The 20,394-nt window shown below is 34.4% G+C and overlaps 1 protein-coding gene across 12 annotated transcripts in view; it reads right to left on the bottom strand.

Annotated features, from left to right (window-relative positions):
- Positions 1-15,484, bottom strand: part of LOC132159463 (receptor-type tyrosine-protein phosphatase S-like) — a 194,036-nt gene extending 178,552 nt beyond the window's left edge. For 9 of the 12 annotated variants that reach the window (XM_059568972.1, XM_059568969.1, XM_059568971.1 and 6 more), the window contains exon 1: positions 15,333-15,484. The gene's annotated coding sequence lies outside the window, so the exon portion shown is untranslated. The remainder of the gene's footprint in view (positions 1-15,332) is intronic. The other 3 variants (XM_059568978.1, XM_059568977.1, XM_059568967.1) reach the window with 2 other exon arrangements.
- Positions 15,485-20,394: the final 4,910 nt, after the last annotated feature.

Consider the following 20,394-nt stretch of genomic DNA (forward strand, 5'->3'; position numbering starts at 1 on the left):
GAAGAGTTTCTGTGTTGTTACTAGGGTGTTGCTAGGTGTTGAAAGAGTTTCTGTGCTGTTACTAAAGTGTTGCTAGGTTTTGAGGAGTTTCTGTATTTTACCAAGGTGTTGCTAGGTGAAGGAAGAGTTTCTGTGCTGTTACTAAAGTGTTGCTAACTTTTGAAGAGTTTCTGTGTTGTTACTAAGGTGTTGCTAGGTTTTGAGGAGTTTCTGTATTTTACCAAGGTGTTGCTAGGTGAAGGAAGAGTTTCTGTGCTGTTACTAGGGTGTTGCTAGGTAGGGTTTTGCTAGGGTTTGAAGAGTTTATGTGCTGTTACTAGGGTGTTGCTAGGTGTTTGAAGAGTTTATGTGCTGTTACCAGTGTTGGGGAGTAACTAGTTACATGTAACGGCGTTACGTAATTTAATTACAAAATTATTGTAACTGTAATTAGTTACAGTTACTACGAAAAAATGAGTAATTAAATTACAGTTACTTATGAAATTTTTAACGATTACAAAGGGGATTACATTTGAATATTTACACACATCCACATACAGATTTAACTGATTTATTTCCCAAATTGCGCTGACTATTCTGAGACATACCGCCCTAATAATTTCCGGGATGCGGAAATACAGTCTGGTTCATAGAATCCAGTCATAAAAACGAAATGCCTAACGCGGACGGAATATGCCACATTTTGGATGACTAAATCAAAAGTAGGTCAGTACACTTGAATCAAAACATGACATCGACTAGTGTCTGTGAATATTAAGCCACAAAAATGCAATATATGACTCCTGCACATTCTCCGTGTCTGTGGAAATCAGGCGCGGACTGGACACCGGGAGAACCGGGACAATTCCCGGTGGCCTGGCAGCCGATTTTGCCCGCTATTTAATATCATTATTGTATAATTGCCTGCCGAATGTACTAAAGCGATCATTTGCGAATCCGCCATTTGATAATAAAATCTCTAATAAGTCATGAATTGTTAGGCATGACTCGCGCGCTCTCCGCGCCTGCGCCAAACGGTTTGGATCAGACTCAGAGTAATCAATGCGCGAGAGAGAGAGAGAGAGAGAGAGAGAGAGAGAGAGAGGGAGAGAGAGAGAGAGAGAGGACTGCTGGAGCAGAGAAGCAGAACTCCTGTTCAGGGTTTCAGGTCAGTTTCATCTGTAAAGATGCTTTTTTGTCTTTGTTTTTTTTTTTTTTTAATCAAGCAGCAGCACGTTGCTCACCAGTCATCACTCAAAATACTATATAAAGGACATCATTATTATCTGTTGTAATGTTACAGTGGTAATTTAGCTGAAAAACAATCAGATTTTTTTATAGGTTTAGGGGGAGCTACGACAGACAACAACACAACCCTTACGAAAATTAACATTTTAATATTTATCTATAAGTCCAGAGAAAATGGTTACTATTGTTTAACTGTGATAACCAAAAATTTAAAATTATTTTACAAATGCATTTATTTAAAAAATAAATACAAATCCATTAGCAAAAAAAAAAAAAAAAAAAAAAAAATTAAACAAGGTTATTTTACTTTTATATAGGCTAATAAAATCATGGTTAATTTTTGTAAGGGAAAAATATGACTCGTGTACAGTATTAGGATTTTTCTATAAAGATATTGTAGTATTGTAGAGTATTGTATTGTAAAGTATAGTTGTGTTCAATCTTGATTATTAAAGTCATGAGAGAGATGGATAACAAGGCAAAATAAAGAAACTTAAGAGAAAAATGGAAGTGAAGGTGCAGTTCAGGAGAGAACTTTAAATTTTGCATTTTGCATTTTGCATGTCCCCAAATTAAAGATTTAAAATAGATAAAAATCGTTAGATAAACGATTATAGACGAAATAGATAAAATAAAAAATAGTTTGGTCCATGAATTTGTTTGTATGAGTTTGAATTTTCCAGTCTGAATTTTTTTCCATGTTTTTTTTCCATGGTTTTTATTTCCAAAGACATGGTTTCATTTACTACACATAGGCCTACTGAAGCTCGCAGTGTTTTCAACCCCTGCCGCCTCAATATAGGAGTACACGAGCACATAAACACAATTTCTAGAACTGCTCTGTGTCACTTCATGTGCATTTTACTTATTTTGAGAAAACTATCATCATATACAGAGACAGCAGTTCAAAAAACACCAATGTTTCAGGAGTTTATTACACAGAATACGTCACATGCTTATTAGATAACTGTATTTAAGTTTATGTATATGCTTTTATTTATTATTCTTTAATTTTCACAAATTTAGAAAAGTAATCAAAAAGTACTCAAAAGTAATTAGTTACATTACTTTAATAAAGTAATTGAAAAAGTTACACTACTATTACATTTTAAACAGGGTAACTTGTAATCTGTAACCTATTACATTTCCAAAGTAACCTTCCCAACACTGGCTGTTACTAGGGTGTTGCTAGGTTTTGAAGAGTTTCCATGCTGTTGCTATGTGCTTAATGAGTTTATATTCTGGTAACAGTTGTTAGAAGAGTTGCTATGTGGTTTCTAGGGAGTTTCTAGGCATTTGCTAGGGTGTACTAAGAATTACTATGCAGAGTTGCTCTGTGGCTGAATTGTTTAAGTGTATTGAGAGTCGCAATCCAGTTTCAAGGATGTTGCTAGGTGTTTGAAGAGTTACAATGTGGTGACTAGGGACTTGGTATGTGGTGGCTAAGAGTTTTACTGTGGTTACTAGTTTGTTTGAAGCACTTCTATGCTGTTACTAGGGTGTTGCTAGGTGTTTGAAGTGTTTCTATACTGTTACTACGGTGTTGCTAGGTGTTTGAAATGTTTCTATACTGTTACTAGGGTGTTGCTAGTTGTTTGACGAGTTGCTATGTTGTTACTGTGGTGTTGCTAGGTAGCCCAAGTCCAAAGTCCCTCAAAAGCACCAAAACTGTAACAAACTTGAGGTTGGAGATTTACTTGAATCTGTGCAGTAGCCACAGAACTACTTTGCGTATTTCTCGTCACTCTTGTGTAATACAGTGGGGCCTCATGAATATTCAGCAGGGTTTCTGATGTTGGTAATTGCTCTCCAGAACTGAGGATAAAAACAGTGAAAGCAGGGAGCAGGAATGAGATCTAGCTTACAGAGGAACGCTCAGCGGGAGAACAGAACAGACAAACCGGGCCGGTTCTTAATCAGGGACTGTCAAACAAACACTTCAGACTGAAATACACCTGCGATCATCTACTGCATAATTTAGATTTCGCATTTGCAAGGCTTCTGAAGCTGAGGAATTGCTAGAGCGCTTTCGGATTCGTTGCACCATCCAATTTCCCCGGTTTTTGATGGGGACTTGTTAAAAAGGAAGGTTCCAGAAGGTTTCTGAACTCCAGCGAGGGAGATGACAAGCCAGTGAGCCCTGAAAGAGAATCAAACTCTAGAGAGATCTGCAAATAGATGAAAGGTGAAGGAGAAGAAGTGAGGAAGTCATGAGAGGAAACCATACGCCAAAGAAGACTGGAGGTGCAAATTGTACATCTGCCCTCTGAAGCTGTGGCACAAAACAGATGAAATGGATTCACTCAGTAATTAAACATCTACAGCGTCAGTCATGACGTCTGTCGCGCAAGACAGCGAGAAAATAATGCTAAAAAAATCAAGACAATAACAGACTTTAGGCAGAAAAGAAACGTTAACGAAACATTTGATATGATACACTTTTAGGTAACTTGGTGTTGTTCGTACAGGCAAATACACCAACAAACTTTGTAAAACTAAGGTTGAGAAGAATACGACATACTGACAGCCTCGTTTTCAGAGTTAATATATGGCTCCTACAGCACAAATTTAAGAAAGAAAAAAAAACAATGAATAAAAATAAAATCATCCAAGTTCATCATGTAGAGCTAAATTTAATCAGCTAAATCACATACAATAAGATGAAAGAACGTTTGGTGGAACGCTCTGCTTAACAAAATCAAAAATGTAGCATCAGCGCATGAATTAAACAGCAGCGTTTCCTCTGGAGTGAAGCACGCAGCACTTAGCCGCTAGCAGTCAAGCAGCGTGTCTTTGTCACTTCCTCTCTGCCACCGAACGCATTAGCTTGACTGGATCTGATCATCTCAACATCCTGAGACAGTCACATCGACTAAACAGAAGAACAGAGTGAGACGAGCTGCTGAAGGCTTTGTTTAGCCCACTGTAATTCATCAAATCTCATTCATTAATGGGATCATGTCACGCAAAACCAGATTTTACATGACTCTGCACTCGATCGACCTGAAACTCAAAGCTCATTAACATAATACATATCATTACTGTACTGCCAAAAACATGCTATCGGTGAAAAATACACGATGCAATACAAATAAAAAAGGTTTTATTTTCTTTATGAAAAATATACAATGCATATCCTTGAAGCTGTAAGTGTTGTGAAATATGTGATTTCTTCAGGGAGGTTTAGTCTGATCTGAAGGAACGAGTGTGCCGTTGACTCTCATCTGGCCATTTCCCAAATCCCTCTCACAAACACTGAAACCTGAACCAGCGGACGAATTCCTCACATTCCTCCCGAAACACATTCCCGAGTGAAACCAGCACTATTAACCTGCGGATAACCTCCACACTTCACGAAAATCACTGCTTTTTACCTTTCGAGTTGGTCTAGGGTTTTTTAAGAGAATCCAGAGTTGGTTTTGTACTCGCATTCATTTGTTAATGAAACCAGAGGAAAGATAATCAATATAGTCACATAATCAATGATGTCTGTTGAAATGAAAGCGTCTCTGTTAGTGCTTTATCTGTGACTCAGAGCTGACTTATTAGGAGCTAAAGGAGAAAACACGGTTACAGCAGAAACTGAAGTAACAGAAACAGAGGAAGAATCAAGCGTAGATCAAAGGGTTAATCTAGAAACCTGTGAAAACATGTACGGATCATATTTCATGACAAACACAAAAGAATACAAAAATTATTTATCATCACTCAATAAATACAAATTCAAAATGTCTACACACACACACACACACACAAAATCAGATAAAAAATAAATATCAAATATTACAAATTAATCATATTATGCATCAACAGTAAGTACAGTAAATAATAAATCTATAATATTAATACATAATATACAAATAAATTATATAAATTAATGAGAAATAAAATATGAAAATGAATTAAAAACTAATATAGACCTATATTAAATTAGTTTATTAAATAATATATTAAGCAAATGCCTTTTTTAATCATTTATTTATTTATTACACTATGCATTTCTTCTGAATTTCAATGACAGTTTAGAAATTTCTTTTGGAAAATGTTACAATAATAAATCAATTAAATAATAAAAGACATTTTACAAAAATAATTAAACAATAAAATGAAATAAAAGAAATTAATAAAATAATAGATGATAATAAATATAAATAAATATGTGAATAAAGAAAAAATGAAAAAGTATAAATAAGTAAACAAACAAACCAACAGATAAATGTAATATTTCTACATTAAATAGATACGATTTGGACCTGTTTTCATGAAATTCATCCTCTTAACATTTTAATTTAGTCTGGCGGTCAAACCCTGAGTTAAACATCTGTCTGTGAACACAGACGTCTGGAGATCAGACTCAGACGGGGATTGTTAGGTAGCGGAGACGTCAGTGTAAAGCATTATGGGAAGACGAATCTCCCTGAGCAATAACAGCTAATGTGCGTCCCACCTGTCATCCTGACATGAGCACAAAAAACCCCATCTGAAGCTCTTGACCTTCACAAATGATGACGGACAACATCAGGAGGTCAAAGAGGTCAACTCTTTCAACTGTTAGGATTTTATTCATACATATATAAAAGACATATATACAAGCGTTTCTATAAAAAGAATTATAAACACAAATTAAAATAATATTAATACTCAATTATTCATGTCATTTGTCGTGTTTGTCATGAAACTAAAAATGTTAAATAGTAATATAGCGTTAATAGTAATATAGCGTTTTTAGTACTTTTATACAATGTATAATAAATTATATAAAATTATATATGATATTCATAATTATATATATATAAAAGACTACAATATTAATAATATTGGTATTAATTTACGTATATAAATAACTAGAAGTATTTTTATATTTTTCATTAAGATGTATAAAGATTTAATTGTATGTATTCTATAAATATATTACTTATATTATTTTACTATATATTACTTATATTTATTTATAAATATATTAAATATTTAATAAATATTGTTTTAGATTTGCATATATTTTAGACATAGATGTTTAAATGGTTTAATTTATATTCAATGTATATATTATTTTTCAAATGAAATCTATAATATGTATATAATTTTCTATATAGAGTTATAAAACAATTTTTATATTTTTACTGTAATTAAAAATGTATTTGCAATTCCTACATATATAAAATATTTATTATATTTAATAATGTATTAAATATTTAATAGATACATTTATTTTAATGTTTTTATTTTAACTATATAAAATGTTACATATATATATATATATATATATATAATTTTATTTATTAAAACATTTTTTCTATTTTCATCAAAACTATGATTTTTAAAATATATTACATATTTATTAATATATTAAATATTGAATACATATTTTATATAACATGTTTTAATTTAAACAATATAAAATAAGACATTAATATAAAAATGTTATTGTTTTACTTTATATATAAATAATCATATACATACAATTTTTAATACACTGAGTTGAAGATTAATTCATTAGAAGGAACCTATGAGGTGGGACAGCCCAGAAACAAGCTACGTCTCACGCTAGGTTAGTCTTATGTTAGATAATACTTTATCTAATATCTCCCACAACAAAAACTTGGGATTTGTGCCTGTAAGGAGTGAGACACCTAAGCCTTCATCATTGTCCCACCGCATCCCATATGGCATCTGATCGGATTATCCCACAGCAGACCAATAAAGATGTAAAGAGTGCATGAATCTGCTGGAGTCCATTCTGTCTGCTTTCATTCAATTATATATGAGCGCCAATGAATCATTCATGGATATTATGTCAGCAGACGAAAACTGCAGACGACAACGGTGGAGAACAAATGAACACGGTGTTCCTCTGTTTGTCCAGATGCATTAACCTCAGGAGACCTCAACGGGAGGATGATCTCAGCGCTGAAATGTCGAGGTGACCTTTGAGGTTTACACCGAGCACTTAGCGAACGCGGGTCGCTCTGTATCATCCGTCTATCCGTCTCCTACTGACCCAGTGTCCAACTGAGACTCATTAAACGCAGATGCCTGGCTGGCATCGCTATTGCCCACGGCCTTTCACCTACTGTACGTTATAGTCCTTTCATTAAAATGCAGCTATTTCCATCTCTAAAACGACTTTCCTTTTCTGATGACATCATCAAGCCCTGGTATTTTTTTAACAAAATCAAGTACTTTTTTTCATTGAAGTTCCGTTTCATGAAAATAAATCATGTTAAAAAGTAAAATATTTAGCGAACGACGTTTTTTTAAAGAAGCTGAATTTGCGTACTACACCAACTTTTCAGTATGCAAAATTAATATTAGTTCATAAATCGTTGTACATGGTAAAACAGTACACATATGACCTTATTAAATAATACCAAATGCACCTCTGAAACGAGTTTCCTTTTATGATGACATCATCAAGACCTCTTTTTTTAACTCCGCCCTCCGAACAACCGGCCATAAACTTTACATACACTTCCCCCCCCATCCAATCAACAGTGGATACACAAAGTCAAGTATTTTTGTCACTGAAGATCATTTCTTACAAAAATATCCTGCTATTTTACAAAGTTAGAACATTAAGGAATCTACAAACTATCTATACTTTCCAGTATATATTTTTAACTCCACCCCTAAAGCCACCTGCCATATATTTTACATATGCTTTTCACCCTCCAACCAAATGCAAATAGACACAATTAAGAATCTTCTTCTCACTGAAGATCCTCTTTTACGAAGAAAAATGGGTTGCGGACATCAGTGAATCTGAATTCACATACTATCCGTACTAATTACATCTTACTTAGTACTTAGTACTTATCCGTACGTATTTATATTAGCGCATGAATGATTGTATGCTGTAAAATAGCAAGTATCCACCATACTATTTTTAACAGTACAAAACAAAACAAAATGTTTGCCTTTCTTTGAAATGCAGCTTTTCCCACCTCTAAAACAACATTCCATTTCTGATGACATCATCAAGCCCTCGTTTTAACCCCGCCCCTCAAACCATCTGACGTACACTTTGCACACACTTTTCACCATGCAATGAACTGTAAAATCTAGAAGATCCTGTTGCATGAATACACATAATTTTACATTACATTTTACAAAGTAAGATGGGTTTGCAAACATTGATTCAGGAATCTGAATTTGCATACTACCCATACTTTACAGTATGCAAAATTAATATAAGTACATTAATCATTGTATATTGTAAAATAGTACATGTGCCACATGCTTCTTTAAATGGTTTAAACAATGTTTGCCATTCATAAAAAAAACACAAAAAAACATTCTAAAACAAATTTCCTTTTCTGATGACATCATCAAGTCCTCGTTTATTTAACTCCACCCCACACACCACCTGCCATATACTATACACACACTTTTCACCATCCGAAAACTGCAGAAAAACTAAATCCAATCCCGCTCCATATTGTTTTGTAAAGTAAAATAGGTTGTGAACATTAGGGAATCTGAATCGACATACTATCCATCCGTTACAATATGCAAATTTAACATTAGTGCGTAAATCGTTGTATTCTGATAAATAGCACATATTCCACATTCTATTTGAAATACCACACACACACACAAAAAAAATATTGCGGCTTCCTCCGCCTCTTAAATGACCTTCCGTTTCTGATGACATCATGAAGTCCTCATATTATTGACTCCGCCCCCAAGCCATATATTTACATACACTTTTTAAAGCACCACCAGCGAAGTACATACTAATTAAAAGTATGAAAATCTTTTCTCGATTCCCAAACAAGCCCCACCCCCTCAACACACTGGCTCAATAACTGCTGGCGCACTTCACCAGAATGATTACTCGTCTCGTTGACCCTCACACTACGGATGAACCGGGATCCACCTGAAGCTGTTTTATTCCCAGATTCCCAACACTCTCTCTCCATCTCGTCTGACACGGCGGCCCATCATTCTTTTATGCGCAGCCGTGCGAGCGCAGGTACACATCAAACCCATTAAAGTGTCGAGCTCCAACACATAAAGGCTGAAGCTTTCCTGGAAATGCTCAATCCTGCTACGAGCAAGCAGGAGGTCCAAGTGTGGGCTACTGTCAGCGTCTACTAATGTAAAAGCACCCTCTGCAAATAGACTGCAAGCAAATATATAGTCACACAATGCGGCCGCTGTAAAATTGATAAACGCGCTCTGATCTTATGCCAGTATACTTCAATGAGAGAACTTCTCAAACACTTACAGCGAACAAGCAAAGCAAGCATTTGCATCTTGTAGGCTGTTAGGACAGTGAACAATAGCTGTGTTACAAAACCTAGTGATGTCCACAGCCTACATATGCAGCTGAAACACTGAAAATAAAATAAAAATATAATATAATAATAATACAAAACAAACTATATAAAATAATATAAAATAAAACCGAAATATAAATAATTTAAGATTGTCTAATCGCATTCTAAAAAGTTTTAAATAAAATAAATAAAATGTAGAATCTCATTAAAAAAATACATAAATCTACGAATAATAATAATAATAATTTAGATCCTCTACTTGTATAAAAATAAAATTATTGCATCTTATTTCAAAAGTACATTAATATAAAACAACAAATAAAATCTAAAAGGTATAAATATAAACAAACTAATAAAATATAAATAAAATAAAATGATTTATATTGTCTAATTGTATAAAAACTAAACTAAAAATAATCTAGATATTTTGTTTCGAAAGTATATAAATATAAGATAATATAATAAAATGAACAACAAAATATGTACTTAAAATGTTTTAGAATCTCTGACTGTACAAAAATAAGATACAATTTAGATAACTTGTTTCTAAAGAACATAAATATAGAATAATATCATGATAAATTAAAAATATAAATTAAATAAAATTTCTTAAGATCCTCTAACTGTATAAAAGATAAATTAAAATAAAATGTTGATCTCTTGTTCCTAAAGTATAAAAATATAAATACAAACGAATGTTAAACAACAATAATAAAAATAAATGTTTCTAAAGTATAAAAATGTTAGCATCAATACAGTCCAAGTTCTGCCTTTTTTTTTTTTTTACTAAAACTAGCAAACTAGTTATCATATACCTAACCATCAACCTGATAATAATAATTAATAATCAACCTGATGTGGAAGTGTTTGAGAAAAATGACTAAAATCAGTTGCTTTCAATGGAGTCCTGTTTCCGCACAATGCTAAGCTAACATGTGTGAAAATACACAATGCGTACAAATACTAGCTAAATGGAAGTAAAACATTGAAAATACAACGTTTTGAGGTCTGAAGAGTACTTAAAAACATACTGCTGTGTGCTAACACATTGATGCTAATATTTAGCATAGCTACGCCTGACAAAACGAGCCGCGTGTGGGTTAACACACACACGTGTGGATGCGTGTGTATTGTTTCACGGCCCATAATCCTCTCTGCCTGGTCATTAAGTGTGTATTTTACAGCCGGTTCTGTCAGGGATTGGAGCGGGAAAGAGCGGCTCTTAAAGAGCTCGTGAAAAGCGCTCATCCTCATCATCTCCAGCACTTCGGGCTCCTCTGCGACACGCGATCCGTCACGACACAACGAGGGCTGCTGGGATACCAGAGAGAGGTGGTATGGTGCCCGGGAGGGGACATGGTCGCTTCACTTAGTTTTGTAGTCACCACGACATAATAACTCGTAGAAACATCATATTATGTCATGGCCACAACTTCTTATGTTCTTATGCCACCAGTTTAAAGTGTAAACAAACCTGCATGAACATAGCAACATGGGATTATCAGATGTTTATTCAGTAATATATTATTTAAAAATTGAATAATTGGCTACCAGACTGTATTACGTGCAATAGTCAGCATTCAAATGAAGTTTATCATGAATAAATGTTACATAACGTGCATAATTTAATATAAAATAGGCCAACAAGAAAAAAACGATATCCATCCTACAGTCTTATAAGTCCATTAACTGATCATCTTTTTCCAGTCGCCTATTATTATTGTTTATATTTTTATATTTGTTTATTCATTTTTCCCTTCATTTCGATGTCTTTACTTAACATTCTGAACATTTTTGTAAATAATAGCCTTTTGTAAATGCTCGATATGCCAATAAAGCTTTGATTTTGTTGACTGGAATGCAGTTTAAATTGAATATATGTTTTTTATTTTCGGCTACTTTACAGATCATAAATATAAATACTATAGTGTTTCGTTGAGGAATTAATCATTCATGGAGTTTAGATTGTAAATGAAAACACAACAGGCTCATTTATCATCACACATGGGCATAAATACACTCATAAAGTCAAAACTTTAATTGTCAGGCGTTTATTTGCTAAATATATGGTAGGCTAGCAAATGCTAGCATAATTATGCAAAACGTTAACTAGGTAAATCGATACACAAGTTGAAAGGGAAAATAAGAATATATAAAAGTAAATATAAATATAGCCCTAATAAGTTAATGTAATAATAATAATAATCATATACAAATATTAAATTAAATGTTTATTGATAATAAAAATCATTACTTTATAATTAAAAAAATACAAATAAAATGTTTTTTTTTTTTTTTTAACATTTTTTTAAATTAAATATTAGTTTTAGAAAATAAATTACCCGGAAGTTAACTGAAAATTATTTTAAACAATTAATAAAAATAAGTTAATTAATTAAGTTAACATATCTTTAAGTAGACTTGTGGTTGTCAATAAAGTAAAGGTTCTGCTCTTTAACTACAACTAGCTAACTAGTTAATTATATACATTAATATATTGAATATTTGTCTTTAATAGCATGGATAGATGGATGAATGACCGACCGAATAAATGAATAAATAATCGCTACTTCAGTTTACATTTTAATTTGTGGAATGATAATGATTTTTTGAATAAATAACTCTAAATAAATCAAATTAATCATCAGATTTGTTACGTCAAAGAAAAAATATGAATGTTAAGGCAAATACATTAAAAACAATACATTTATTTATTGATGGATGGATGGATGCTTGAATTTTCAGATTTTTGATCTTCATTTTAATCAGTTTTCTTAAAATCAAAGAAATGTATAATCTGTCAAATCTATGGGTGGAATTTACAGCCTTGTTTTACGTACTACAAAAAATATAAAGGTAAAATGAAAAAAATATTGAAGGAAAAATGAAAAAATAAAGTAAAATTTAAAGACACAAATGTAATACAATATGAGAAGAGTAGCCTACAATATGCCATTTACAGCCTGTTACAACTTGTTACAGTCAGTCTGGTTACGTCAACAGTCTATGTCTAACAAGTGTAGTTAAGATGTAAGTGTGAGATATCAGTGCTAGCGGAGGCTGCTGTAGATATAAGTGGCCTGATCAATCCGTCAGCGCACTGGAGCGATCGCGGCCCGCGGGACTCGCTGCGTAAATAACACAATGTCCATTCATGCAGCAACCACGAGCGCTTTCATACATAAGGAATGACAGGCACTTATCCCACTTCACTGCCGGGAGAATGAGACGCAGATCAAGAGACAAATCCCACTTCTTCATTCTCCATCGGCACCCATCCGCACCCTAGAGATGGACTGAGACGTCCTGGAGGCGAGCGGTGAGCGGTGAGCTCGCTTCATCAGCCCAATCCAGTTACAGCGGGACGTCTTTAGAGAGAGTCTGAGCCAACAAATCCTCCATTTGGAAACACGTTTCTTAAAACAGAGAGGTTTATGACTAGTGTCTGTGAGCAAATACATATTTCTGAGGACAAATTTACCAAAAACTGACAAAAAAACCTTCATTTGGAGACACCAAGGCCATTTACTTTAACACATTTAGTAGAGGCTTTTATCCAAAGCGACTCACAGTGCATGAAGGCTACACATTATTTTCCCAGTATGTGTTTTCCCTGGGAATTGAACCCATGACCTAGAGCACAATGCTCTGTGCCACAGGAGCACTAATGATTGCAATAATCTAGAAATGCATTTATAAAAACAGAGATGATTTGGGATAATCTGAGCCAATGAAGTCTTAAAGAAATCTCTATTTTGAAAAATAGAAGCCATTTGGATATGAGTTTGTTCAAATAGAGATGATTTTTAATCATTTATAATTTTGTAATTTGAATGTAATCCAAACAAAAAAAACTTCATGTGGAGACAGTGAGGACATTTAAATATACTTTTTGATCGTTTGAGCCAATAAAATCTGACAAAAATCTCAATTTCTAGACTTTAAAGACATTTCTATTTATATAAAAAATATATATGTATTCATATATTAAAATAAAGATGATTTTTGTCTAGTGTGTGAGCAAATATGTATATTTTAAGGCAAATTTTACTGAAAAAAATTAGAATAAAATTAAAAAAAAAAAAAACTTTTGAGATATTAGACATTTAGATATACATTTCTTAAAACAGACATTATTTTTTAATAATTTGAGCAAAAAAAATAAATAAAAACAAAAGAAACCTCCACCTTTTGAGACAAGAAAACACACATTTATCAAAACAGTAAACAATGTTTCCTCATTAGTAATCGGTAATTTGTCAATGTAATCTGACCAAACCTCCTTTTTGGGACTTTGAGGACATTCAAATATATATTTATGAAAATTAAGATGATTTTTGACTTTTAGATTGAGCCAAAAAAAATCAGGAGGAAAAAAAACATTGGTTTTGTGATGTTTAAATACATATTTATTAAAACAGAGATGATTTTTGACTAGTTTGTGTGAGCATGACGTCAGATTTACCAAAATATAAAAATCTGTCAGAAACTCCATTTTGGGCCATTGACGCCATGCAGATGTACATTTATTAAAATTGATGATTTTTGACTAGCGTGAGTTAGTACACATACACAGGACACATTTGCCTAGAAATGAGCAAAAACCTCCATTTGGAGACATCGAGGACATTAAGATGCACATTTGTCATAGTCTGAGCCAATCAAATCTGACAAAATCCTCCTTTTAGAAGAATTCTGATACACGTACAAGACGATCTTTGACCAGTGCGTGTGAGTTTGTAGCTTGAGGACAAATGTGCCAATAGAAATGGGCAAAATCTGTCAAAAACCCTCTTGGAGTCATTGAGGACATACACTCATGGATCAAAACCGTGAAACAATCATCCTAATTTATTCCAATCCGTTTTGAGATTATGATGTAAATCCATAAAGAGGGCGTGGCTTTGAATTACTCCAGTGTCAAGCCTCGCTTCATGCAAATCCAGCACAGGATGCACTGAAGAGCACAGCATGTCCATTACTGTGCAAAAACATAAAGCCACCCGTCATGAAATATTAAAGCCAACAGCCGCCCGACAAACACCCTGAACTCCCGTCTCACGCTGATTCATACACATATATCACATATTCAAGAAGTTCAGCTCATGAGAACCCATATTCTATGTTCCCATCAATATCTGTCAGTTCCAATATCCGGTGCATTCACAATAAAGCCCAATGCATTAACATGCCAATCCACTACAAAATCAGTGCACACAAAAAAATGCATATTTAGAGAGAGCACCCGTTTTGGAGCATGCATTTGATTTATAAAATAACTGATGTTGATCAATCAATCGTAGGCGCAGTTTTCTTAGTTTCGGGATGAAAGCTCTAGCTCTCCAGAGTACATGTTGATTTTAATAAGCGAGTCTGCTGTGATTGAGCACTGCTCACTTGTTTCCAGCAGGTGGATATTTCTGCACTGGATCTCGGAAGATCGCATCGCTCAAACAGAGCCGACCGGCATCAGTTTGCAAGTACGAATCAGATGCATAAGCAGACTTTCATTAGAAATGCGCGTGAAATCCGATATGCGAGGCTGGCACGGCGCGCGGTGGCATCAGTTCTCACTTTACACGAGCGGGGCTCTGGGCGGGATGACTGTCCCACGGGTGAAGCTGGTGGATAAAAACGCGAAAACCGGCTGGAAAGTACTGAAACGCGTCAAAAACGAGTTAATTCCTAATGCGCAAAACGCGTGTGGGGCGCAAAGTGCGCGCAGGGCACCACCTTCCCAGAGCGCGTGCAGGTCTTCAGACGCAGAGTGCATCTTTTATCCCCACCCGTTCCGGACATTAGAATAAAGTGATTGACTGCTCTTACCTTGTTTTAAACGAGCGCGTTTCTGTGTTCTCCGTGATTCTGCACGCGCAAAACCTCCTTACATCTTCCTGCGCGCCGCGCCGAGGAATAAAGAACGGTAATAATCCAAGGAGAGAGCAGATCCAAGGCGATAGAGAGAGAGAGCACCGGGCGCGGACGGACGGCGGCGAGTAGCGGTTTAAATCCCCCGGATAGCGCTGCGTCTCGCTCGGCGCGTCTGACTTCAAGCTCCGCTCCGGAGAAACCACAGACAGCCGTGCGCGCTGAGGAGAGCTCGAGGGTGACGTCATGGACACGCCCACCCACCGCGCTCTCTCGCTTGCTCTCCCTTTCTCTCTCTCTCTCGCTCGGACTCCGCCCCCGAGTTGGATCCGCCCCATTCAGTAACGCGCTGGCTGAAGCCACGCCTCTATTTAGAATCACCTGAAGGGATGAAACGTGGATTTGGAAATCTCAATTTTTTTTTTTATTTGCTTGTTTGTAAATTTAATTATTCTCAAAAAGCATTGTCTTTGGATAATTATTAATACATTAATACAATGAAATAAAACTAAATGTTTATAAGTACAGTAACGAAATTTATTATTTTTAATTAAAATCTGCGTAAATACAATATAGTAAATAGTATATACCATTTAAATAATATTAATAATAAAAAACAATTAAAATGTACTTTTTTACATCACAGTAATGAGACTGAGATTTGATTAAAGTAATAAAAGCAGAATTATAATGTAAAGGGAATGTAATGCTACAGTAAATCATATCAACTAATTACATTTGACAAATTTACTGTAAACAAAACTGATGATGATAGATTTAACTGCACATTTAATGTAAGTACTGTAAAATAATACATTAATGAAATAAATAATGTAATAATAATACACAAATTAAATCATTATTTTTTTATTATTAGAATCAGCACAGGCAGTTTTTAAAATGTTATTTTAAAATAATTTGAAAAAAATGAAATGAAAAAATAGAATTTTAATGTAAATGGACTTCAAATGCTGTTTTTAATGCTAAAAATGCTGCAGTAAATCATATTATTAATTGTAATGCAGTAATAAAAATCATTTCAAATAATGATATAATTATTTAACAATAAACAATGCAATTTATTTGAATAATAATAAAAAAAACATAAATTAAGTCAAAAAAAAAATCCAGATTATAATATAAAAGGAATATAAAAATGCTACTTTAATTTAAATACTTCAAATTAATAGTATATATATATACTTTTTTATGGCTGAGGGGCTTCAGATGTCCGAGGACGCATTGTTTCATGACTGGATTCAAAAGGAAGACGGGCCTGGACGAGTCACAAAGTTTTTGTCCTCCTGACTTTCAGTAACTTCCATGCATATTCTCAGCCTTTGCTTCTTCTGGTTGAAACATACCGTGTACCTATGTCACACGTGTGGGCTGCCGCACATGCTGATCGTCTTTGGCGTAAGAGCCAAACTTAGCCTGAGCGGAGGCCAGTCAGCACCAGAATGCGTTGGCAACCAGAAACATCTTCGTGGAGTTCGAATCCTCCACAGCAGTCACAAAAAAACCTGCCATTTTGCCAACTGTTACACAACACGCTCTTCCGTTTTAGGCTGATTTCATGATTCATTTAGACTTTTGAAAGGGATCCCCTGAAGGCTTTTCCTTCTCCTTACAACTTCATCTCTTGTCCTTCCTTTTTACTAATCTGTCACAAAGCCGCTACGGTTTGTAGGGTCGGCACTCTGATTTAACTGTCAATGTTCGGGGAGTTTGAGGTGACAGGAATAAAAGATAAAAACAAGCAGTTCCTTGTTGGAAGCATCCTTCCACCACGTAAGAAAAATATTGTTTAAGTTGAGTCTTAATTATGACATACTAAGCACCAAAAATGACGAAGTTGACATTGTGAGATAATGAGATATAATTATGAGATAAAAATTTTAATTATTATGTAAAGAGTTGGCTTAAATGTCATAATTATGAAGTTGAAATTATCACTTACTAAGTATGAAAAAATTCGAAATTACGACATAAGTCAAAATAATGACGAGTTGAAATCATGACATATAGGCCTAATCATAATTATGACAAAGATAAAAAATAAAATCATAATTATGAGATAAAACTTTACAATTCTGACTTAAAGAGTTGGCTTAAATCTCATAATTAAGTCATTTTAAGTTAAAATTTGAAGTTATGGCATACTAAGTATGACATATATCAAAATTGACATAAATCGAAATTATAACATAGCCACAATTATGACAAATTCGAAATTATGAGATGAAACGTCTTATTCTTTAGATAAAAAAGTCAAAATCATGACATCCTAAATCATAATTATGACAATATCAACATCCTGAGATTAAAAGATATAATTATGAGATAAAACATTTAAATTATGACACAGTGAGTCATAATTATGAGATAAAGTCAAAATTATGACATACTAAGCCACAATTATGATAAATATTTGACTTTAATAGGCAAAATGATGATATACTAATTGATTTTATGAGATAAAAAGCACAAAAAAACTTATTATTAGATTATTAGATTAGATAATGTTATTATGACTTTTTACGTCATAATTTTGACTTGGTATGCCAATTTCAAATTTTAAAGTCATATAATTTCTACCCTTCATTTTATAACTTTGACTTGCCAACTTATGATTTCTTTTCTTATGTAGCGGAAATGGGCTTCCATAAAAGTAACCGTTTGTTAACACAACAGCAGATTTATGGGCTAATAGACAGACCAAGCTTCCTATCATCTCTTAACTTCTCTGCATTGCTGCGCCTGTGGCATTATGGGATATCTATGGCAACTGTCTAACGGATGGCATAAGTAGGCGAGGGTGCTAAACTCTGACAGAAAACGGAGGCACTTCCTTCTGTCGGCGGATGGCTTGCAATCTTATGCACAACAGTAAAAAAAAAAAAAAACTCCATCCCCACAGCCACACAAATACTATAAATACCTCACCCAATGCGGCAGATATTTCTCCATGTATAATCAGCTCCATTAACTCTGAAGTAGAATAGATGAAGGTTAAAACACTTTTTAAGCTTGCTAGCTACATTTTTTGATGTTCACTAATACTAACTTTGAAGTATAACTTATCACATCAAACATCCTGTAATATTTTAAGTGCTAAATGTGAGTTTTAATTACCAATTGCATGTTTTCAGCAAGGTCAGAGCATATTTTGTCACACAAAACATGTTCTTTTAGAAAGGCACAGTGTGAAATTTAAGTACCCAATGTTCATTATTACAACCCGAATTCCGGAAAAGTTGGGACGTTTTTTAAATTTTAATAAAATGAAAACTAAAAGACTTTCAAATCACATGAGCCAATATTTTATTCACAATAGAACATAGATAACATAGCAAATGTTTAAACTGAGAAAGTTTACAATTTTATGCACAAAATGAGCTCATTTCAATTTTGATTTCTTCTACAGGTCTCAAAATAGTTGGGACGGGGCATGTTTACCATGGTGTAGCATCTGCTTTTCTTTTCAAAACAGTTTGAAGACGTCTGGGCATTGAGGCTATGAGTTGCTGGAGTTTTGCTGTTGGAATTTGGTCCCATTCTTGCCTTATATTGATTTCCAGCTGCTGAAGAGTTCGTGGTCGTCTTTGACGTATTTTTCGTTTAATGATGCGCCAAATGTTCTCTATAGGTGAAAGATCTGGACTGCAGGCAGGCCAGGTTAGCACCCGGACTCTTCTACGACGAAGCCATGCTGTTGTTATAGCTGCAGTATGTGGTTTTGCATTGTCCTGCTGAAATAAACAAGGCCTTCCCTGAAATAGACGTTGTTTGGAGGGAAGCATATGTTGCTCTAAAACCTTTATATACCTTTCAGCATTCACAGAGCCTTCCAAAACATGCAAGCTGCCCATACCATATGCACTTATGCACCCCCATACCATCAGAGATGCTGGCTTTTGAACTGAACGCTGATAACATGCTGGAAGGTCTCCCTCCTCTTTAGCCCGGAGGACACGGCGTCCATGATTTCCAACAAGAATGTCAAATTTGGACTCGTCTGACCATAAAACACTATTCCACTTTGAAATAGTCCATTTTAAATGAGCCTTGGCCCACAGGACACGACGGCGCTTCTGGACCATGTTCACATATGGCTTCCTTTTTGCATGATAGAGCTTTAGTTGGCATCTGCTGACGGCACGGTGGATTGTGTTTACCGACAGTGGTTTCTGAAAGTATTCCTGGGCCCATTTAGTAATGTCATTGACACAATCATGCCGATGAGTGATGCTGTGTCGTCTGAGAGCCCGAAGACCACGGGCATCCAATAAAGGTCTCCGGCCTTGTCCCTTACGCACAGAGATTTCTCCAGTTTCTCTGAATCTTTTGATGATGTTATGCACTGTAGATGATGAGATTTGCAAAGCCTTTGCAATTTGACGTTGAGGAACATTGTTTTTAAAGTTTTCCACAACTTTTTAACGCAGTCTTTCACAGATTGGAGAGCCTCTGCCCATCTTTACTTCTGAGAGACTCTGCTTCTCTAAGACAAAGCTTTTATAGCTAATCATGTTACAGACCTGATATCAATTAATTTAATTAATCACTAGATGTTCTCCCAGCTGAATCTTTTCAAAACTGCTTGCTTTTTTAGCCATTTGTTGCCCCCGTGCCAACTTTTTTGAGACCTGTAGCAGGCATTAAATTTTAAATGAGCTAATTAAGTGGATAAAAGTGTAAAATTTCTCAGTTTAAACATTTGCTACGTTATCTATGTTCTATTGTGAATAAAATATTGGCTCATGTGATTTGAAATTCCTTTAGTTTTCATTTTATTAAAATTTAAAAAACGTCCCAACTTTTCCGGAATTCGGGTTGTATCTTGTTGTTGTTTTTTCTTGGCTTTAAACGTTTGAGAAAAAAACAAAAACTACTCTACAAATAGCATCACACTAACAACCATTCACAACTCTTTTTCAACCATTTGACAATGGTTTATAAACCACTAGCATCATGGAAGCAAGTTTTGCTCTTGCAAAACACAGAAATCTTGAATTTC

The sequence above is a fragment of the Carassius carassius genome, chromosome 16 (assembly GCF_963082965.1).
Source record: "Carassius carassius chromosome 16, fCarCar2.1, whole genome shotgun sequence".
Classification (NCBI taxonomy): domain Eukaryota; kingdom Metazoa; phylum Chordata; class Actinopteri; order Cypriniformes; family Cyprinidae; genus Carassius; species Carassius carassius.